Source organism: Bombyx mandarina, chromosome 13, assembly GCF_030267445.1.
Source record: "Bombyx mandarina strain Sakado chromosome 13, ASM3026744v2".
In the NCBI taxonomy this organism is placed as follows: domain Eukaryota; kingdom Metazoa; phylum Arthropoda; class Insecta; order Lepidoptera; family Bombycidae; genus Bombyx; species Bombyx mandarina.
Window position 1 is genome coordinate 2,378,952 of NC_143220.1, and position 23,523 is coordinate 2,402,474.

General features: G+C 34.2%; 1 protein-coding gene across 5 annotated transcripts in view; it reads right to left on the reverse strand.

The window, feature by feature from the left end:
- The window catches only part of LOC114249168 (uncharacterized), a 156,469-nt gene that overhangs the window by 96,109 nt on the left and 36,837 nt on the right, over positions 1 to 23,523 (reverse strand). For 4 of the 5 annotated variants that reach the window (XM_089732567.1, XM_089732566.1, XM_028182647.2 and 1 more), the window contains exon 2: positions 18,896 to 18,921. The exons of the other annotated variant lie outside the window; for it this stretch is intronic. The gene's annotated coding sequence lies outside the window, so the exon portion shown is untranslated. The remainder of the gene's footprint in view (positions 1 to 18,895; positions 18,922 to 23,523) is intronic. 5 annotated transcript variants of the gene reach the window in all.

Here is a 23,523-nt window from a genome sequence, read left to right on the forward strand (position 1 = left end):
GAAATACACACCAATGTAGGAAACATTACAGTGTTATGTCATCTGTTCTATTACTTCTTAAAGTATCTTTTCAATTTATTATTCTATTTCTTCTTCTCAGTCGTGTCACTCTTGACAGAGTGGTCGTGATCGTCATGTAGTGTTGGAAGGGGTAGACTTGATGCGTCTCACGATGTCGCGCCATCTCTCCCTGCTCGAGGCCATTCTACTGCACTCATTTAGGGGATCTCCCACTGCAGTTTTAATTTGATCGGTCCACCGCATTAGTGGCCGCATTATTATGCTATATCGTATTGATAATTTCACTTTTTATCGTTCAAAATCACTTTCTATCGTGAAGACAATGTCTCGTTAGTGTGATGATATTATTATATGGATTTAAGATGGAGAGTAAGTATTATACTGTTATTTACATTGAGATAGAGACAAAGGGAAACTATCATGATGCATCGACGTATCATGAAGTCGTCGTGGCCTAACGGATAAGAACGTCCGGTGTACTCGTATTGAGCGATGCACCGGTGTTCGAATCTCAGGCGGGTACCAATTTTTCTAATGAAATACGTACTCAACAAATGCTCACGATTGATTTCCACGGTGGAGGAATAACGTCATAAAAATGAAACCCGCAAAATTATAATTTGCGTAATTACTGGTGGTAGGACCTCTTGTGAGTCCGCGCGGTTGAGTACCACCACCCTGCCTATTTCTGCCGTGACGCAGTAATGTGTTTCGGTTTGAAGGATGGGGCAGCCGTTGTACCTTAGAACTTATATCTCAAGGTGGGTGGCGCATTTACGTCGTAGATGGCTATGGGCTCCAGTAACCATTTAACTCCAGGTGGGCTGTGAGCTCGTCCACCCATCTAAGCAATAAAAAAAATTATATTCATTGAAGCAGCGAGTTTAATAAAGTTCAATGAAATTTTCATTAGCAACGCACGTAAATCAAGTTTTATAATTTCTTATAAGCTATGAATGAAATTCACCGATCATTTATTCGGAATGAATGCGCAAAGGGTCGGTTTTAGTTTTTAATTCGATGTACGTGAAAAAATGTTTGAATATGCTCTTTTACATTTTCAAAACACAGAGTAAGAGGTAAACAGATATACAAAAACTATTATTATTTAAATTTGTAAAATATTCTTATTGCCATGGAAATTAGTTGAGATTTTATTTTTCGAGTTCTTCAACTTATGTCATAGCAGCCTATTAAGCTCGCACGTCATCTGGTGTTAAGTGGTTATCGGATCTTATAAGCATCACGATGTGAATCTCGCCACCTACTTGACTATAGTTATATGTCTCAATTATATAGTATAATAAATAGCTTTACCACAGTTCAAACTGTACAATAAACTGTATACTAACAATACTGTAAAATATATGATTTCACATTTTTCTTATTTTATACTGATCACCAATACTCGTAGAAAACAACAATACGAGAATCAGTAGTCGTTATCGGTAATAAAAAATATAATCGTTATCGTATTAAAATATTGCATGTTATTTTTTTATTTTACACGTTACGAACCAACAGTTTTCAACAACAATATATATATTTATAATGGCACGTCTGAATGCGTATTTAATAACGGCAGTTTACATCGAAATCACTTTTAAAACATATTAATAGTTCCTCTGAGAGAGTTGAAACTGCTCACAAAGGATATCTCTTGTTAATTAAAACTATTGTTATAGTTATAATATTTTGAAAATATTATATTTTCAGTATATTCATTGATAGTCCTATAGGTAAATGGGAAAGTTATTAAAAACAATTTAACATCAATCAAATCTTGTTTTGATAGCAGACTATTATTTAATGAAAGATGAATTCGACAATTTAAACTTTGTCTTCAACCATATGAAAAGTTAAATTTTTTTAATGGTTGTATAATCAGATCTCCAGTTATTAATTCATTTTATACCACCACCAATTTTAAGATACCATGATGAATTAACAATTTACATAACAGAGACCCATGTGCCAAATGTATACTTAGATACTATACTTAATTCATGATGGAAAAGTTATTAAAAGTTAAGTTTTTGGAGGCTCTACGTAAAATTATAGAGTTCGCGAGGATTTAGCGACAGACATTAATTATAAGGTGATCGAAATATACGCCATGGAACCAATTAAAAAAACAATCTATGCTCCTAAATTCTTAATATTATAAGTAATTATAAAGTTAATATGAATAGATTTTTAGCATGTTATTAAAATCATTGTTGTTTTCAGTACAATTGTTCTTTAAAAGAAAAGAAAAATAGTGCTATTGTTATCGGAGTACATAAGAACAAAGTGAATGCTACAATCAACTTTAAGACAGGAGGTTGAAGTCTCAATTTTGTTGTCCAGCGGCTGTCACTATTAACGCTGGAAACCTGTGAGTTCAAAACAAGTATGACAACGCATTTTATTTAAAAACCAAATATATACATAGCACACGAATTACATAAAATTCCAGATAATAATATAAAATAAAACAATGATAACACTTTAGATGGCGTTTTATTTACAAAAGAGCATTCCAATTCACGACAAAAATAAAGCTTATTGAGTTTTCACGAGGGAATTGGTCAGTGGATCGAAGGTACATTTTAATATTCAACTCATCTGCGATTACATCGGCGTCTCGTATTATATTATTTTATTATTGAAATGAAACCCCTGATTGGAACTCCCGAGTTGGAGGGAATGCTTTCGCGTCCTGAATGGATTCAGGCTGAAAAGGAAATTGAAGGGTCGTTATGTGCGCAAGGCTCCTCTTTGATGCCTCCATAAATTCCCCGATGGCTCGACGATTAATATTTGGACGAATCCGAATTCATTCTAGACGATTGCGTATGAAAACACATCAAACTAGACAGCGAGAACGATTATGTTAACACAGATATGAAACGCGAAACAGATATTTAGATACCTAAATGACCGCATAGTTTTGCGAAATGCTTAATAAAGAATGGAATAACTAGAGTGTGCGCAGGCTTCAATTAGGCCGGTTTTCTATTACTTGGCATTGACTTTCGTTTATGTTTTGCAACTCGCTTTTACGACTCAATTTTTTAAATAATTTGCAATAGTTATGACCACGGAAGCGTGAAAATATAGAGCTATGCGAACGCGTGCCATTACTTCATACCTACTTAATTTAATAGTCAGTTTGGACAATTTAATGTTGTGAGAAAATTTTATGCAAGTGTTTACATACGTTGGTTTTTTTTATGATTATTTTGGAAAATATATTTTTGTGTAAATCTGAATTTCAAGTGTTTTGGTGAATGAAATCTGAAATTAGCATATTTTTTTATTGCTTTCGAAATCAGGTGAGCCTATGGGTGACTTTGTCAAAACTGCTCGTGGTTATTAGCAATGATAGCTCGTGACCACTGCAGAAGAATTCGCTCAGACATATTTGAAGAAGAACATGTCTTAGCGTTCAGAAAATACCGCGGGCGGAGCTCATTCCAGACTCGGATGGTACGTGGCAAGAATAATCCCGGAAACGCATTGTATAAGAACGCAGTGGTTCCAGGTAGTAGCGATAAACTATGGTTCAGTGGCGGGCTGTGGCACATTAATATGGATTTATTTATATAACTCATTTTATATGCGACTGGTGATCAAAAGTTTAACACTTATTTTGAGTAGCACAAATTAATCATGAACACCATACTGTATTTTAGTAGCAATTCACATTTAAATGTTCAGTATTTTAAACAACAAGGTCAAGTTGAGTGCATCGAAAGAAATTACGTGCAGAACGAAGATAAACGCGGTGTCCTTTTATGAAAGTCAATTGAAGAGAGCGGCGAAAAAAAATACGTGATCAATTCGCAACGGACCAATTTATATCGTATGCTCTGTTACGTCTCTATTACGGTATAATTTTGTTAAGTTGTTCACTACGACACTTTGAAATTCGGTACAATTTGACAAGTGAATTTTGTTGAATCTTTTTGTGTGAATACCGTTTTAACATGGTGTGATTAATAAAGTGTTTCGTGATAGAAACGATAGTTGAATTGGTATTTTGTGTGGACGAATTTCGTGGATCATCCCTGATTATTAGTACAGAAAACTTGCATATCGGATCCTCGTTGCGGCAGTAATCAGAAGATTTATCATTTAATCAAACTTTGTTATTAGAGGAAACATGTCGAGCATTCATTAAAATAACAAAAACCAATTTCAAGTTCACTATAATACCATATTAATTTAAAATAGTTTTAAATCAACTTATAATACTTTGGTCGATTATTATCAAATGATTATATAAAACATGCCGAATACCTGCATTCCAACTTAAATACGAAAATGATATCGTATTTAAAAAATGGTACGCGCTTATTTTACTTTAAAAAGTGAATTCAACATAACTTTTGATGATACTAGTTAAACATTCAACGGACCGAAAAATTATAATGTTACGATTTAACTTCACACAAGATAATTACTGATAATAACACAATAAAAGCTGTATAATCCGACACCCACCTTGAACAATGACTATTAAGTTTATCAGCACTTCCTTTATGCACACCGTAATCTGTAATCATAATGTTAAATAGACGATGGAAAACTCGCAACTTTAGGCTGTGAAGGTTAGGTTTTGTAACAACGTTTTTTTAAAGATTTTGCCCGAAACATTACCATTCATGTTTACTAGAAGACATGCATTTATTGATAGTTTGATCTCAGTCATTTAACGAATCTTTAATAATTTACCCGATGTAAAATCTTGATTAAGTAATGATAATAAACCTTGAATTTAATAAATTATTTATAAATTATGGATTTCACAAACACAATAGACACATATTCAAGACTCTTAATGTATTGTGTGTGACGAATTAGCGACCTTAAATACTCCAACCTGCCGAGTAATACCGTGAGAGTTTTGGCAATACATTCAAGGATGTACGTAGAACGACTTCTAAGTATCTTTAACATGTTGTTTTCAAATTATTGGAGTTGAGTTTTATTTTGTTTTACGGATCCACGTATGCACGCAGTAGTTATGAGATTATGGCGTATTTCATCCGGGGGCTTTACATTTTTAAGGTACCAATTTTTTGAAATAACCCTCTTACCTAAAGCCATAGTGGAGATTATGAGCTCTCGAAATAACACAACGAAATTGTGAAACAAATCATAACCATTGATTTATAAATTTGGGTCAATTGCTGATGGTATTACATTACCGCATGGTGTATTGACAAATCTTGAGGATGCCTTTATAGTACTTACAGGTACAAATAACAAAACGACATTTTTTGTAATTCTTCAGTGATACTTTTTTGGATTGAGTACAGGATGCAATGAGATTATTCTATTAAGAGAAACGGAAAATATGATTCGTTTACTAAACTTATCGTAGGTGCTACTCAATTTTAGTATGTTCACATTTTATGAATTTACTAGCGACCCGCCCTCGCTTCGCTTCGGAAACATTAAAACACACATGAAACCAAAAAAAATAAATAAAAAATAAATAAAAAAAAGTAGCCTATGTTCATCAGGGACAATATCGGCTTCTAATGGAAAAATAATTTTTCAAATCGGTCCAGTAGTTTCGGAGCCTATTCGACACAAACAAACAAACAAATATTTCCTCTTTATAATATTAGTATAGATAGTATAGAAAAAGGATCCTGAAGGAAAAGCAGATCCCAATCAGCCACATATTTTAAATCGATTTCAAGATGATGATCCTCTATGTCGAGCGTTTTTTTTTAAATAACGACGTATTGATTAAAATGTCTTTCTAATTCGGTTTTATTTTTATTTGATCTTATTCCAAAATCGTCTTTTTCCGTTTATAATGTTACAACAATACTGAAAGTTTATAGATATTTTAAAACGAGCTACATCGATTGTGCTAATGTTTATTTGGTCCTTTGTGTGATAGTATATTGGACGAGTCGTAAGCATTGACCTACTAGGCTCTTTGAATGCCAATTAGCTTTTGTTAAACGCTGTTTCAATGTTTTCTTTTAATTTTGAAACGATGCGAATCTCGAAATCTTTAACTGTAGATCATAGAGAATAGCTTCGCTTGGGACTGTCTTAAGCGTTCGGCCTCAAATCAATATTTATGAAGTTTAGCATAAGAAGATAATGAAATTACTATACATAATACACACTTGTTCATTTTAGTTTCGCTAGCATAAAACGAAAATAAAGGTGTTTCTTACACCTCACATTTGGCTATTGACTCGTGATTTCTATGCGTTGTATGGGAGAAAGTGACGTGCGCACTCGTTAGAAAATTTTGTAATGTCACCATTATTACTAACTATTTTTAGTTGGTTTCTAAATGCGAAAGTTTTAACAATGATATAAATTTTAACTTCGAATGTGTAATGTAAGGACAGACAGGCTCATGGCGATGATGTATCATGCGTGCTACTGCTACATACGAGGAGCGTTAAGAATATTGCTTAAGTTCTGTACGAATTTTGAATTATTCAAAACTTTACAAAAGGAAAAAGAAAATAATTTAAAAAAAAGTGCTCAGAAGCGAACTGCGATTTCTTTTCTTTAAGTGATACCATAGCAGGATTTTGAAGAGTTGAAATTTTTTTAGTTCGGTACTACCTACCCCAACGCAAACACTGCTGCGGAAATAATTTAAACCAAAAATGGTTTGGTATATCGATTGTCTTATTTAATAACAATTAGACTGAATACTGGTATAAATCCGTAAGTACCTTTTCAGCAATTTGAACCATGATCTTAAAGTAGATCATCATCTACTGAGACTAGTTGCGCAAAATATTTATAAAAAACTATCACCCTTCGCTATTGGGCATTTATAGCTTTGGCTCATTTCAGTTATTTTCACTGATTACTATTAGTTTCTTGGGAAAAAAGATTATTTCATCAAATTACCTACCACCATATCAGTCACATAAAGCTAATACAATTTGCGAAATCAAATATCGTTTTGCGACGCATTGTTATGTGAATGTTCTTTACATGTCAAGTCTATGATTACACATGTCAAACGTGACATTAAATGTTACATTACTTACGTAATGACAATGACACTTCACCATAAACAATTTAATGTCAATTACGTAATTGTACACGACCTGTCTTCATTCATTGAATCGAGTGTCATGATGGCTTTAAATTTTCAGTAATTGGTTGCATTTCTATTGGTATATAGTACCCTTAATTTGAATTGTTACATGTGAGCCGGAAATCTTACTATAACGTAAAATACAGGATACACTGGCGTGTTTAAAAGAATTATTTGAAAGCAATTACGCGGAAAATTTGGGTTACATTATCATTAAGTATATAGTAAGTAGCATACCTAATAGACATGTGTAATTAATGCGAGTGATATTACTCGGGTAATATTACTCTACGATGTAATGCAACATCACACATTACGCGAAGGAAACAAACATCACACCATCACCCAACATGTTTCTTTCTTTGTCGTGTAATGTTGCTTAATACACGAACGGAACCGAGCGAGCGAGACAGACCGATCGACGCAAAATAAATGAGCAAGCGACACGGAATTATTCCTAGTGATTTGGAACCGTATGTCCTGGCCGCTAGGTACATTTTTATACCTATGGTACGTCTGAATTTTAATATAGGTATTTGTGTTTATATTTTTCATGCGGCCAGCCGGTAGTTTCCCGCAAGTACTTACTTAATTTTTTATTCGCAACTTTTGTAAAATCGCTAGTCGCTCGTAATTGTTTAGTAATATTTCATATTAATTTTTGTGTTTGATTTGAATTACTTAAGCACTTGTTTGAAGATAGTTTTATTATTTGTTTTAATGCGTGTTTAATAAGTGAAAGAAATAACGGCGTCTAAATGAAAGTACAGTCCTCCTTGGATGCACTTTGAGGATATCGCGCCGAAACAATGCATCTACTGCTCTCGTATATTAACATTATTGTCGAGCTCAATTTGCAGTCTAAGTCGCCATATGAAATCCGTTCATCCCACAATAAATTATATTAAGTAAAAAATAAAATTATTATATTATTAAGTAAGTCAATCTCTGTCAAGTAATATAACAGTGTATTACAATACAAAGTTCATACTTTGTATTGTAATACACTACTGTAATGACACACCCGAATCATTACCTAAGTGATGTGTATCAACACATCACTTAGGTAATGATTCGGGTGTATAGATACAATGTATTCGTCGTCACAGTATCTATTGAACGCACCGAGTAATGTTAAGAGTGATGTGTAATGTTTTCGAGTAATATCACCTGTCTGTAAAAGTGATGTCATATCACATTACATTGGGAAGTGATGTTTTGCGCAAGTCTAATACCTAACTTAAACTTTTAAACTATTGCATAGATTTTATCGCGGGCCTTGAGAGCGAAATAATGAAATTCCGTAACGAAAAAAACCTTCCACCCCTCACTACGCCTACTATGTAGCTCGCGTTCAACACATTCACATGTTGCGCTGGTGTAGTGTTAAAAGTAAGAAGTCTAAACACCGATTTATGTACTATCAAAATATGTGATATAATTTCGTGGGTAACACAACGATAGCGCGATTCAGCTTTTGCGTCAAGCGCCATCTATCGGCGACAAATGGAATTGTAAAATAGAAAATTATATCACATTACAATGCGTTGGGCGTGCCATTTTCTATCGCTTAGTCGAAGAATTTTATTACTACTCCTACTACTCATTCAGTGATTGGAGTGGCCTTAAAAATAAACTAGCTAAGCCGTTGATTCTGGGCGAATAAGCGTTAGAACTAGCATCCAAAGCAATAGAGACACGCTATCCCATGTAGCGCCCTCTAGCGAGTGCGCGGTCAAAGTGGAATAATCACAATGTAGCAGATTCATTGAAAGTTAGCCCACAGAGTTTCTCGCCGGATCTTATTTTATTGTTTTTTTAATATTAAATTATTATTGTCGATTTATAATTACATAAGTTGATAAAAAATGCTATGCAATAGCTTTACCGCGACAGTCTCCGAGTGCCACACGTCTTTTTTATAATTTTATTATATGTATGAATTACAGTAATTTTATAATATGATTTATTATTATCTACTATTTAACGTTTTTTGAGATCACTGTTTCAAGCTCTCTGCCTCTCATTGATTTATTTTTTGTTTATTTCAAACAAAAAACTTTGAAACTTAAAAAGACCTGTTTGATTTTATTGTTTAAATATAATTTAAGCTGATATTTTTTTGAATCCAATGAGTATTTTTTAAACTGCTCTTTATGAGTGGATGAGCTCACGGCATTTCCGGTATTAAGTGAGTACTGGAGCCGATAGACATCATAAAGGTGAATACCGACATCCCTGTGACTTGAAGACAAAGCCAATTTTTTTTTTTTTTTTATAAATAATAAAAAAATATTTACTAACAATCACGCCACGTTAACTGGTCCCGTGATAAGTTCGTAAAGAACTTGTGTTACAGGTACCAGATAACGGAAATAAATGTAAGATTTTTATTATACACATACATATATTTAATATACATCCATAACCCTGGAAAATACATTTATATTTATCATACAAATATCTTCCCTTGCCGGGATTCGAACCCGCAACCCCCTTGTGTAGTGACCATGTCACTTACCACTACGCCAGACGGCCGTTAGACGGCCGGTTGTCTCTCTTTTGGAGGCCATGGCTGTATGCGGTAAAAATAAATAGGAGGGCCCTATCTACCCATACGGGCTTAATATCCACAGTTGGGTACTTCGTTAAAAAAAAATTGTTTGTTGTAAAACATTACAAATTTAAAGATAGATTACAAATTTTTATTCGTTGATCGCTTGGTCACAGTCCAGTTGCCGACAATACCGTATTTCTACAGCGGATTGCGAGTTATCCGGATAATTGAATCCGTTTTTCATAACCACATTGCTGTATTAAACATAACCGTATCGATTATGTCAAGGTCTTAGTTTGATCAAATTTACATTTCAATTATTTAAAACATTCAGAGCTTTTTTTATTGCCGTTTTAAGCAGTCGAGCATATGGCCCACCTGATAGTTAGTGGTTACCATCGCTCATGGACGTCAGCAATGTCAGGGGCAGAGTCAAGCGGCTACCTATTGTTAAGTACTCCCTACAAGTCTCGTTTGAAGAACGACATGGCATTATTGTTCACATCACATCACACTGAACACATAAATGTGGTTCCAGCTTGATACGACAGTCATAGTACCGGCAGTTATTCTCCAATCAATCTCATGTGAGAGTACGTCTACCACCAAAATAGTTCAAATGCCACTATTACCAGGACCCTGAAACTGCGATACTTTAGGACTAATATTTTTGCTGTATGGAAATTGGCGACATCTTGTAGCGGATGCCTCTAAGCTTATATGTTGTTAAAGTTAAGGCATTTAATTATTGTATAAGTTAGTGTGGCGGGTAGCCATCATACAACGCAAGATAATTGTATTTTTCGTTTCGTATAATTTCGTCGTAAACTCCCCAAACTGGTGACCCCGACGTGATATGAACACGCAACCTTCTGATTCATCTTCAGCGCATCAAGAACTTCGGCTACCACAATCCCCCCGCATTCTCGCAGATAAAAGCACGTCATTGACAGTCGTCCCACAGCAAGCCAGCATCGCAGCCTCAACAGGACCATCGCAGCCGACTCACCGCGCTTCCTGGTCCTACGGCACGCAACTTCACTGCCTCATCGCAGCCCACGACCGGATCATCAACGCTTGGGGTCACACATCTCCGGCGTGGCAGCTCTGCACACATGGACTACTGGCGACACGCACGCAGCATTCAAGCTCAGTCTCGACTCACCGCAGACTTCGAGCAGCACTGGCGACACGCACGCAGCATTCAAGCTCAGCCTCGACTCACCGCAGGCTTCGAGCAGCACTGGCCCTTGCAAGCTAATCTCAGCACGGACAACGCTAATTAAAAATGACACGACCTCCAGTCTCGGAGGGGAGTGATGTGGCGGGTAGCCATCATACAACGCAAGATAATTGACAGATGCCTGAATCTCGCTTACGACATTTTCAAGATAAAGCGCATATATACAAGTTCCGAACAACAACATTAGGACCGTCGGTCTACCGAGCAATATCATCCGCTCGGTGGAAGATCTTTCCTTTCGTCGTAAACTCCCCAAATTAGCACAGAAAATACAAAATTAATAAATCATACAAGTCTTTATTTGTTATAGACAAATTGATTAGATTTTATCAATTCGTTCCACCTTATTTAGAGTTTTTTTAAACCTCAATTTATAATCATATTCAGCTTGAAATATATATAAAAAAAAGGATTTATGTGTTATTTTGGAATTTACATCAATTTGTATACCTATATTCTATATTCGTGAAAAAAATTGGTAATTTAATTTAAGCATAAAGTCGTTTAGCACTTTTAATAGGAATGATAATTGACGAATAAAAACAGAAAACAAATAGGAAGACTTATTGAAATTACATAATTCGATGCGGTAGCTTTTTGTTTATTCAAGTTATACAAAAACACTGTAATCAATTCAAGAATTTTTATGACACATCACTTGACTCCTCGCAGCTAGGAATTGCTAGATTTAAAGCAAAAACACTAAGACAGGGTTTCGTAAAATAGACTCTGCTGAGACGGAGTGCGATCAGTTTGAATTGCAGTTTCTTCATGAGAATTCCTTTGATAGCCTCGCAAATTGCACACTGCGTTTTGTTCTGACAGTTTATAAGAAATTCCTTCCTTTTCCTTTATTTTATTTGAATCTTTGTTACAAGCGTGAATGTTAAAAAAGTTTTATTGACTATCGTTTGATGTTTCATCTTGCTCTCAATGTAGATGCTCAAATATTTTATAAGCTGTATCATTTTTTGTACCTTATATCTTCTATATTTATAATAAGCTGACAAAGTAAACGGATAGAAAATTTGAAATTTAAATTTTTCGAAAACGTTCATAATTTACAACCTAAAATGAAAATAGTCTTATCAAAAGAAAACCATAAATTTAATACTTAATTAATCAATTAAAAAAGTAGGTTCTTAGTTAGACCGTACAGTTTTTTAAAAAATTTAAAAAGAATAATGTGTTACACTGACAGAGAAGTGGTAATAACAGTGCCCGGATGGTGCTAATCATAGCCCGCTGAGTTTCTCGCCGGATCTTCATAGTGTGTCACGTTGCCGAACCGGTAATAGATTCTGCGAAGCACTGCTCTTGCTAGGAGGGCCAGTGTTAGTAACACTCTGGTTTGAGCCCCGTAAGCTCACCTACACGTCAAGGAGAAGCTGAAATAGCCTCTCTAGTATATCACCATAGATAGGAGAAAAACTGTGCTAATAGGAAGCCATGAACACACTGAAACAAGACGTAGATCTGTCTGATTCCGAATGAAGCAAATATCTATACTTTATACTTATATACTTATACTTATACTTATACTTATACTTATACTTATACTTATACTTATACTTATACTTATACTTATACTTATACTTATACTTATACTTATACTTATACTTATACTTATACTTATAATATTATATATCTATACTAATATTATAAAGAGGAAAGATTTGTTTGTTTGTTTGTTTGTTTCGAATAGGCTCCGAAACTACTGGACCGATTTGAAAAATTCTTTTTCCATTAGAAGCCGATATTGTCCCTGATGAACATAGGCTACTTTTTTTTATTTTTTTTTTTTTTGGTTTCATGTGTATTTTAATGTTTCCGAAGCGAAGCGAGGGCGGGTCGCTAGTTATATTATAATATTATAAAGAGGAAAGATTTGTTTGTTTGTTTGTTTCGAATAGGCTCCGAAACTACTGGACCGATTTGAAAAATTCTTTTTCCATTAGAAGCCGACATTGTCCCTGATGAACATAGGCTACTTTATAAAAAAAAAAAATATTTTTTTTTTGTATTCATGTGTGTTTTAATGTTTCCGAAGCGAAGCGAGGGCGGGTCGCTAGTTAATCTATAAAATAATAAATTCTTGCACGTATTTACGAGTAGACCGTGGTTGTTGTCAGCCAGTATCGTCAGCAAAGCAGTGTTTATGACTGTGCTGCAGCCGAAAGATAAATCCCAGACATTTTTATGACTGGTTATAAAATAAAATAAAAACCATTATAAAACTTATTCTCGGAGGGTAGCGCCATAAGTACTAGTTGAAAGTTTTCGATTTGAATTATTGAATTGAATTTACCTTAAATGAGAATCAATTCAGAAGAATAAGTAGCGTTGTTCGATGATCTGTCTTCAACAATATCTAGTGATTTCCATTTAGCAGTAAAAGATTTCGACGAGGCGTTATTAATGAGAATTGAAAATAATTATAAAAAAGCGTCTATAAAGTTTGTACATATTAATAATGCAAATATTTTATTTGTCTGTTCTGTGCTGCGGTTAAGTGTTGTGTTATTTGAAAAGAAAATCATTGAGTCTAAAGTGTTTCTAGGTCATGATTACGAATAAGATTGGCTATTTTCTTAATTTAGGTACATATATCTTTTATAAAACCGACGTCGTTGCTCGTCAACCCGTCTCGATGACCCGTCGGTCGGGCGTCCTCGTGGTGCCGCCGCGAGTCTGGTTGTAGTGTTGATGGTGGGAACCCCCTTCTCTGATCAGGTTCTGACCCCGGATGTCGGGTGAAAGAGTACAGAGGAGTCATTTAGTGGGTAGGGTCTTAAATTCTATCCCTTGGGCCCGCGATCTGCTCCCAACATCTGCGGATCGTCCAATTCCACATACCCCGCCCGCCCCTTAGGAACGAGGACTTCGATGGAAGTTCAGTCCCCGGCCCGAAAAAAATAATCTTTTATAAGCAGTTCAAATTGTTTAGAAATTTAAACTTAGTGACAAGAAAAAACAATATAAATAATAAACATATTCGTTATAATTATATTTAAATTAATTGAAAATCGTGATCTAAAATGAATATTATTTTAAGTATGTATATTAAAATATAGTATACCGCATTATTTATGTTGGAAAGAATCTTCAATAATATAGAAAGGAAAAAAGAAAGAAAAAAATAAGTACGTGTGTACATTATTCTTGCACTTTTGCCATGTCTAGTTTACGTTAGGTTACGTAGTTACTTATTATAGTATTTAGTAGTATTTTATTAACTACATAGTATATTTTTTTATAAAAAATAAACAGAAATTACTATTTTTTCTTAAGTCTAAGAGAATGAAACACAATTTAAACGTCAATAGGCAGGTATAATTTACACAAGAGTCGGCCTTTTCGCTAAAAAATAGCTTCCATGTAATTGATTTTATATCGGAAAATAGTGAAATATATACTTCTAATAAGAAGTCTGACATAATTTAAATTATTATCATTCATCATCACCATTTTTAAATATCCCATTTATATCATATTTATTTACAACCTACTAATCTAGGTCAGTCTAGGTCAGGCAAGTTTAGACTTAATCTAAAAATGTTCTGCTAAAAATAAATCTATTAACATGTACTCACCCAAAAATACAGTTTTGCAACATTAAAAAGACCGATGCAACCTTATTCAGTTAGCACATCATTTATGTGCTAATGTGTTTTTAATTTGACGTTTTACTGCATTCTAGTTATGCGGCTATGTGATACTTTGTGGTTAACCGTTCTCATGCTGGTACTTTGGAGGAATTTAAGCAAGTTAATTGTATGCTAATAGTTTTTCTGTAATATAAATAATTTGCACATTAATATTTTGCGTTTTTGCGTCTTTATTAATATGCTCTAAGCTTTCTTTTATCTATCGTACCACAGAAAATATTCGTTCAATTACCTTGGATACCTTACGACATGAACTTTAACAGAAATTTGCGATTTTAAGCTGATTTTAAGACTCTTTCTGGAGATTATAATTAAGTAATAAAATAAAATGTTTAAAAATCCTTCAAGAAAATGATCAGGAGGCGTATTAAGTACATAAAAACAAAGATTTCATTAGAAAATTCATGTTCATTATCGACACTCAGCGATCGAGCATCACGCAAAAACCTACAGCAAACATTACAGTGTGCGAACCGAACATATTTAGCACATACGAACGTACGATCATAAAAACAGTAAAGTCCGATAATGGAAAACAGATATGGGTATCCTAGTGAATTGGCTCCGTCCTAGTCGCGGTCAGTGGTATCTCGTTTCTTAATTTCCCGTGGGAAGTCGCCCGGCCGCGGACAAATCGAACGCCACTCTTGTGTATGTCATACCAGATGGAATTACGTTTGTAAGCAACGTTAATATGAGTGTAATCTCGGATTTTTATGTACACAGATACGAGAGGAAGATTAAACGGTGAGGTGGAGTATAAGAGTCTATTAAATAGAACATAACTGAAACAAAGTTTTTTAAATTGCATATTGTGTACCGACGGGAGACAAAATAAGAATAATAATATGAGAAATAAGAATAATAAGAATAATAATAGGAGACAAAATAATAATAATATGATAATAAGAATAATAATGAACAATAGGTTGGTATAGGTAGGTATAACCCCAATATATTATGATAGTATACATTAATGTGGTAATTTCATAAATCTTAATACTCTGATAAATTTGCTTATAGCGTAGGCTATTACTTATTATACTAAACGATTTATATTAAAAAAAAATCATCAGTGAATTACCTAAATAAAATTGTAGAAAATGTCCGAACAATGTCTAAAATAAACATATTTCTTGGATGCGGTATTTTTCAAAGATGAAAGGGCTAAGCACAGTTAAGATGGGAAATTTCTCTGCATCGTAAATATAGTATAATGAAAATATTAAAATTTCCAGTCCATATTTTGCAGAAATAAGCTTTGATTTTTACCAAAAAAAAGCTTCGGGTAATATATTGTTGGTTCTATTACGTACAACAATATTTTTGACATCAATTCTATTCTATTATTCTCGTAATTTAATATACGAAATTATTTATAGACATAAGAAAAAGTAACTACGGTACTTGCTAATTTTAAACTTTGGACTCCAGATGCTTAGAATTCTAATACTTCAATAAATTTCTTCACGTTGCGGAATATCAAAAGAACATGAGAGTTAGATATATATTTTAATATGATAAAAGTGAAGATTTGTATTATATTTGAATGTATGAAGAAACTTAATCACGCAAAAATGGCAAACGGATTAGGATGCAATTTCTTTTAAAAACACTTAGCAAACTGAATAGAGACAAAGAATACTTTCTCTCTTGGTAAATTATATTACCCGATCAACGCCGAATATATTGTACACCTATAGTGTGTATATAGTGAAAATAAGAGGAATTCTTTACTGTTCAATGCATCGAGTTTCATTAATTATCTCGTATTACAAATTTAATAACAAAAACACTTGGTCAGCACATCCAATAATTAATAAATTAGTGTATAGATGAATTACTAAACATAATAATATATTCTGACTTATATCCGACGTTAGGATGTTTTCTTATTTATGATTAGATAGATCAGGCCATTAATCGTGACGGTCAAGATCCTCAGTACTATAACAAAAACAAAAAAACAACGAAGAAAGAAATAATAGATAAGATACGTATGGAAGCGCGCATTAAAATTATTCTTGTAATTTTGTCACGTCACAAATTTCATATTATTTTATCATCTTAAGATATCAGTCTTACGGCTGATAATTTAATTACATGAAAACTTTTTCAAATCCGTTTAACAATTATAAATAAATCCAATAATAAAATAAGCCCACGAAACGCGATAAAATTGAAATCTCAAGTGATTGAAAGTATTGATGGCAAACAGACCGCGGCAAAGGTCTAACCTAACAATTTTGTAACATTGCAAATTTTGTTATAGCTTTTTGAAACACGAACAAAGATCAAACTAATTTTCATGAAATCTTTGCGTTATTGATCTATGAATAGAGGCTACTAAATTCGGCAGACATTAACAAAAAAGTTGTGAAGTTTTTGTCATTCAACGACTAAGTGATTGATGGAGATTAAGAATTATGAGGTCACAGAAACAAATATGCTGAGAATTTTTTACTTCGAACTTTTGTGTTTTTTGTCGCTGTTTGGTTATTTGGACGGTACAAACGAAAATCATTGTGGAGTTTGCTTGCGTATTTTTTTTCCCTACCTATGCTGATAGCCTTGAGAGGCTATTTTAGCTTCACCCTAACATGTAGGTAAGCTCACGGGGCTCAAATCGGAAGTGTTGCTAGCACTGGCCCTAGCAAGAGCAGTGCTTCGCAGAATCTACCACCGAATCGGAAACGCGACCCATTTAGAAGACTCGGCGAGAAACTCAGTGGGTTGTATCTATGGGTTAATTCACTCGTCGAGCTCTTCGTCACAAGCGACGGGTTCGACGAGGACGGTGACCGGTGCTTGGGGTACCTAAAAGCACCGTTAATGGATCGGGAGGATCCGTAATGACGTGCTTAGGGCGACGTCGACTGTTTACCATTCGGTCTACAGGATCGGGTATGAAACTTACGTAGTAAATATACTGTCACATTAAATTTTTGGTAAGGGTTTGTTTGTCTTTCTTTAGTTAATACTCCAAATGTTATTCACGTTTCTCTGAAATTTAGATTACGTTGAAATAGTGTATTGCAACATTTCAATAAATCTACTCAGTGCATGAAACAGATTTAAAAAAAAAACACCGGGTCTTGAACACTTATACTGTTCACAATGATTAAGCTTCTAAATCAATTACAGAAGTACCTACTGCAATAACAGATTGGGTCTTAATTTTAAATATGTGCCTTCGCTTCGTGAGCACGTGTCGTGCTTAGTTGAAATCCGTTATCGAGAACGACTCAAAGGATTTAATTTCCTGTCGGCAAAATGAAAATCGATTAGTTTGATTTCCGCCGTCCGCCGGCGCCGTAGGGTCGATAGTTTCCGATGCGGATCGTGCCAAATTAAATAAGACATGACGGTTAATCTAAATGGGACCGGTCTTTGTGGATTGAGGTAATAGGTTTTGGTTTTCTGGTATTTATAAAAATAAGTTGCTAGATTTTATTATAGAGTCCAATTTAGTAGCACCAATTTACAGTATGGTTAAACTAAGCTGCAAGGCTATGTTTGAGGGTGACGATCTCATCTAGTATGTATGGTTCACGATAAAATTGTATTTTTTTTATTGCTTTTATTTTATTTTTTCATTCCTTAGATGGGTGGATGAGCTTACAGCCCACCTGGTTTTTAAGTGGTTACCGGAGCCCATAGACATCTAAAACGTAAACGCGCCACCCACCTTAAGATATAAGTTCTAAGGTCTCAGTATAGTTACAACGGCTGCCTCACCCTCAAACCGAAACGAATTACTGTATCACGGCAGAAATAGACAGGGTGGTGGTACCTACCCGTGCGGACTCACAAGAGGTCCTACCACTTTTGATGTTTATAATTATAACTAACTAGCGACCCGCCCTCGCTTCGCTTCGGAAACATTAAAAAAAACATGAAAAAAAAAAAAAAAAAAAAAAAAAAAAAAAAAAAAAAAAAAAAAAAAAAAAAAAAAAAAAAAAACCCAAATTAAAAAAAGTAGCCTATGTTCATCAGGGACAATGTCGGCTTCTAATGGAAAAATAATTTTTCAAATCAATCCAGTAGTTTCGGAGCCTATTCGAAACAAACAAACAAACAAATCTTTCCTCTTTATAATATTAAGTATAGATGAGTCGCGAGCGCGTTTTAGTTTGACGATATCTGTGAAACGGATAAATAAACGCATAGAATTTAAACTTAAACGCATACAAATATACAGTTTTGCAGAAATATAGTCACGCTGTGATTGTTGCTTACCCTGGTACTTCGTTAGTTAAAACTACTCACCCGCCACGGGTCGTGGTCATCATCATGGTCGCAATTACCGTACACAGTAAATTACTCACCAGAAAATCTACTCTGCGAACGCTACCTGTAAAGAAAAAAAAAAAAATTTTTTTCATTACTAGATTCCAATTTCAATGTAATCAAATAAAAATAAATCATTCGATCCCCGAATAAAGTCGTCGACGACTATTTATATAAATGATTGTAATTGCTTTCACAGCTTTGTCAGATAATTAAATTCCTAATCCAATTTCTTATCGAGGAGTACGAAATCCTTAACAAAAGGACATTTTAAAAATCCATTTGATCCCCCAAAAGAACCCCTGTCAACCCTTTGAGGTATTCATGTTAATCCTGGATCCTTTGGTTTTTAATTCGAATACCTATCAAGAGACTATTTAATTATTTCGTTACTCACATTGTATCTAACATTGACATACACATTGTAACATTAGTCATGTTTATGGAAATGCGTACAATTGTAAGTTAAATGTCTTAGAAAATAATCCGAAACAAGTAATAAAGATGAAAAGAATGTCCGTAATTTAATATTATTTTAAATTCTAAGATTTATTAGCAAAATTTTCTTCAAACAGCATATTAAAGTGTCAAAGCAAATTTATTTTAAAACCTTTAGAAATATGAAATTAATGAGTTATCTTATTACACGTTATTATCAGCTAAGTAGCTTATTATACAAAATTACGCGAACTTACATTAATGATTAAGCTAAACATAATTTTCCGGTCTCAAATAGTTACTCTCTTGACATCCGAAACAAGCAGATAAATAGTGTTAATTATTTGTTATTAGTAGAAGGGGATTTGTATAGCACCACCCCACCTTTTCCTGTGGGTGTTGTAAACGTTCAGAGAATGGGTAACTGTGTTCTTTAGTATTTATCAGTACAATGCGATCGCCATCTGGCATTTACTGGTAGCAGGATATATCTGAGACCACAGTAGTGAGTGTCTCCACAATGCCGCAAATCAATTATTTGTATCGGCTTGAAGAACGTGATCACTGTTATGAAATCCAGCTGACATTTCGACTTCACATCCGAAATAACTAATTTTAATAATAAACTGAAATTCTAATCACCGACGATTCGCACGTGTTCAACAATTTATGACAATAAAAAACGCGATATAAAATCGTAAGAGAAGTTTAAATTTCGGCTCGCGAATAGTGACTCTGCAGGTAACTGTAAATCGGTTGACAGAAGAGAAAATGTTATTCAACTGTTGTATTTTAGCGTATTTGTAATATACTTAGTCTGGCCATAAATACTGTTATAAATACTGTAAAAATAAACAAAATATTATATTTCAATTTGGAATCTGTTATTTTTATATGATTGCTCATTGAGTTTTCTCATTTTGGTGCCAGTACATTGTACAATATTTTGCGATATTAAAATGGAGTGAGTTGATAAAGAGAACCGAATCGCTGTGATTGCATTACACAAAGTAGGTATGGAGCCAAATGCAATTTTTAAAACTCTCCATACGCTTGGTATTAGTAAAATGTTTGTGTACCGGGCTAATTAATAGGTGCAATGAGACCTCCTCTATTTGTGACAGAAAAAGATCTGGCCGTCCACGTAGTGTTCGTACGAAAAAGGTGGTCAAAGCAGTAAGGGAAAGAAATCGAAGAAATCCTGTCCGAAAGCAAAAGATTTTATCTCGGGAGATGAAGATAGCATTTAGAACCATGTCGCCTATTTTAAAAGACTTAGGACTTGCAGCCTATAAGAGACGTACTGGTCATTTCTTAACAGATAATTTAAAAGAGAATAGGGTGGTAAAATCGAAACAACTACTGAAGCGGTACACAAAGGGAGGTCTTAGAAATTTTTTGTTTACGGATGAGAATTTTTTTACAATTGAGCAACATTTTAACAAACAAAATGACCGTATTTATGCTCAAAGCTCTAAGGAAGCTTCCCAATTAGTCAACAGAGTGCAACGTGGACATTATCCGACTTCAGTGATGGTTTGGTGGGGTATTAGCTATGAAGGAGTGACTGAGCCACACTTTTGTGAAAAAGGTATGAAAACATCGGCACAAGTTTATCAAGATACCATTCTTGAGAAGGTAGTGAAGCCCCTTAATAACACCATGTTCAATAATCAAGAATGGTCCTTCCAGCAAGACTCGGCGCCAGGTCATAAAGCTCGGTCTTGGTTGGAAACGAACGTTTCGGACTTCATCAGAGCTGAAGACTGGCCGTCGTCTAGTCCCGATCTTAATCCGCTGGATTGTGATTTATGGTCAGTTTTAGAGAGTACGGCTTGCTCTAAACGCCATGATAATTTGGAGTCCCTAAAACAATCCGTACGATTGGCAGTGAAAAATTTTCCCATGGAAAGAGTGCGTGCTTCTATTGATAGCTGGCCTCAACGTTCAAAGGACTGTATTGCAGTCAATGGAGACCACTTCGAATAAGCTTTTCATACTTTAAATTGTTTTATATTTATGTATTAAACTAACACACTCTAAAAGTAATAAATGTTATTTGCAATGGAATTTTTGTTTTTCCTTTGTCTCAGTATTTATGGCAAGACTAGGTACAGATGTATCGAGTGATGTGCCGTGAGCTTGACTGTCCATCTATGCAAATTACAAAGAGTATTACGTAGGCTTATGTTAACTTTGTAGTATCCTATTATGTGAGATCAAAAGGTCACGGAGAGAGTGTTTGTTGACCTCTCGTGAAACCACGGCATTTGAAACCTAACGACACTTGACGTATAAAAAAAAAAATATATTTAAATATAATGTATTAATTAAGATTAGATTAATTATGACTTTTTATATCTTGATATATTTTGAGTCTTTTCTTTTGAGGATGATGATCAAGAAATGCCACATAAATAAATATATGGTATTTAAATATATTATGGGTAAATAATTGCATAATTGCCTTTATAATAGAAAAGGGTGGGTAGATATTGAAAATAGTTTAAAAATTTGTAAAGTAGTTAGTAGTAATACTAGTTTGTTAGTTAATACATATTCATAAGCTGTGCTCCTGACAATTTTGATTTTCACGGTGACCACTCACCGAGTGTTTCAGACCAAAAAACAACAATCAAAGTCATGTTAGAAATTATTCACTTTCTTTGTTAAAGAACGGATTGGATTGTCAATGTAATAGTATTAAAAACTATCTAATTTTAATGATATCTATTTTTACTCTTCTCATTCGCAGTGCTTATTTAATCCGTGAATCAAATGAAATAATTGTACTGGATTCAAATCTCAAAAATCTTGAAGACTAAGTTTTTGATATTAATATTTTCCGAATGTCAGAACAAAAGTTGTTAATTAAACTCGTTATTTTCAATGAAACTGAGAATGAGTTCCCGAAATTAATCGGCGGGTCCTATTTGAATAAACAAAGAAAAACGAACTTCTAAACGGCAGCGAAATTTAATTCTATTCGTAAAGTCACGGAGTTGATTAGCATAATACAAGGCAAAGTGAAATTGAGCTGTTTACCTGGAGAGCCAGTGGATCCATATAACTTTATCGGTGCTCAATGGAGACAGTTTTGTGAAGAAAAAAATCTAGAATCTTTTTCAACGCGTAGGTGTTTCGTTTTGTCACCGGTATTAATTTTGAACAATGGTGTAACACTAAATTAGCGCCCCTAACTGTTGAGATTAAGGTCGCGGGTTCAACTATCATAACCGGAAAACCTGTGACGAACAGAACGAAAATTTTCCTCATTTTCTCGGAATCTTTTTAATTTTAAATATGTATATCGTTTCTCATGGAAAAATGCAATTTGGTGGTGTAATTTGTAATGTCAAAAGCAGAGGCCATACAAAATAATAAATGCTTACCCTATACATATCAAACGTGTGGAAGTTTGGTAAGTAAAATACATCAAAGATCTCTTTACTTTCAGCAAACTTGAACAAAACTCATAATGAAGCAATTTAACCCATCTCTTCTTTTATATCGAATACGTTATTGTCAAAGTAATTCGTTAAAACTTGTGATTCCGTTTCAAAAGGCGGAATTGAATGGGGCAACGGGAATCCGACTTTCGCTCTGAAAATTTTAATGAGAAATTCGTATCTCATTGCTTTGAAACAGCGACGGAGGGCGGCAATCTCTCGCGTCAATTTAGTCTGTCTTGACACAAGTTTGCGCTGTTTGGGCGGAATCCTTCGCGAAGACAACTTATTTGTCCGACTGACGGGCCCGAATTAAAAGGTAATGTGACCAAGTTTTCCCGTTTCGAAGTCGTACTTCCTGTACGTATTGGAGTTATTACCTGACCGTTTCAGCGGGCACCCGTTGGACTGAGCCGTTAACGCTAAAACTCCGCGATTTATTCCCGCACCCAGATGCCGACAACAATCACTATGATAAATTACTTTTGTGCGTGACTTTAAATTTTTACAGCCATACCCCTCGGAATCCTAAGTGTTGTTTTTTTTTGTTTTATAAATTATGGAAATTATGCCTCTAAAAATCTTAATTTACAAAGTTTTCTTATAAATTAGATAGTATCTTGTGATATTTGTTTTTAAGGGTGTATAATAGCTTTCAATTGTTTTATCGTAGTATTGTCTAACATTATAATTTGGGTACGATTTTTTTAAACCAACGGAAATGTTTCAATGTATTGTAGTTACCAGTTTTTTTCTAGTATAATATATCATTAATCGAA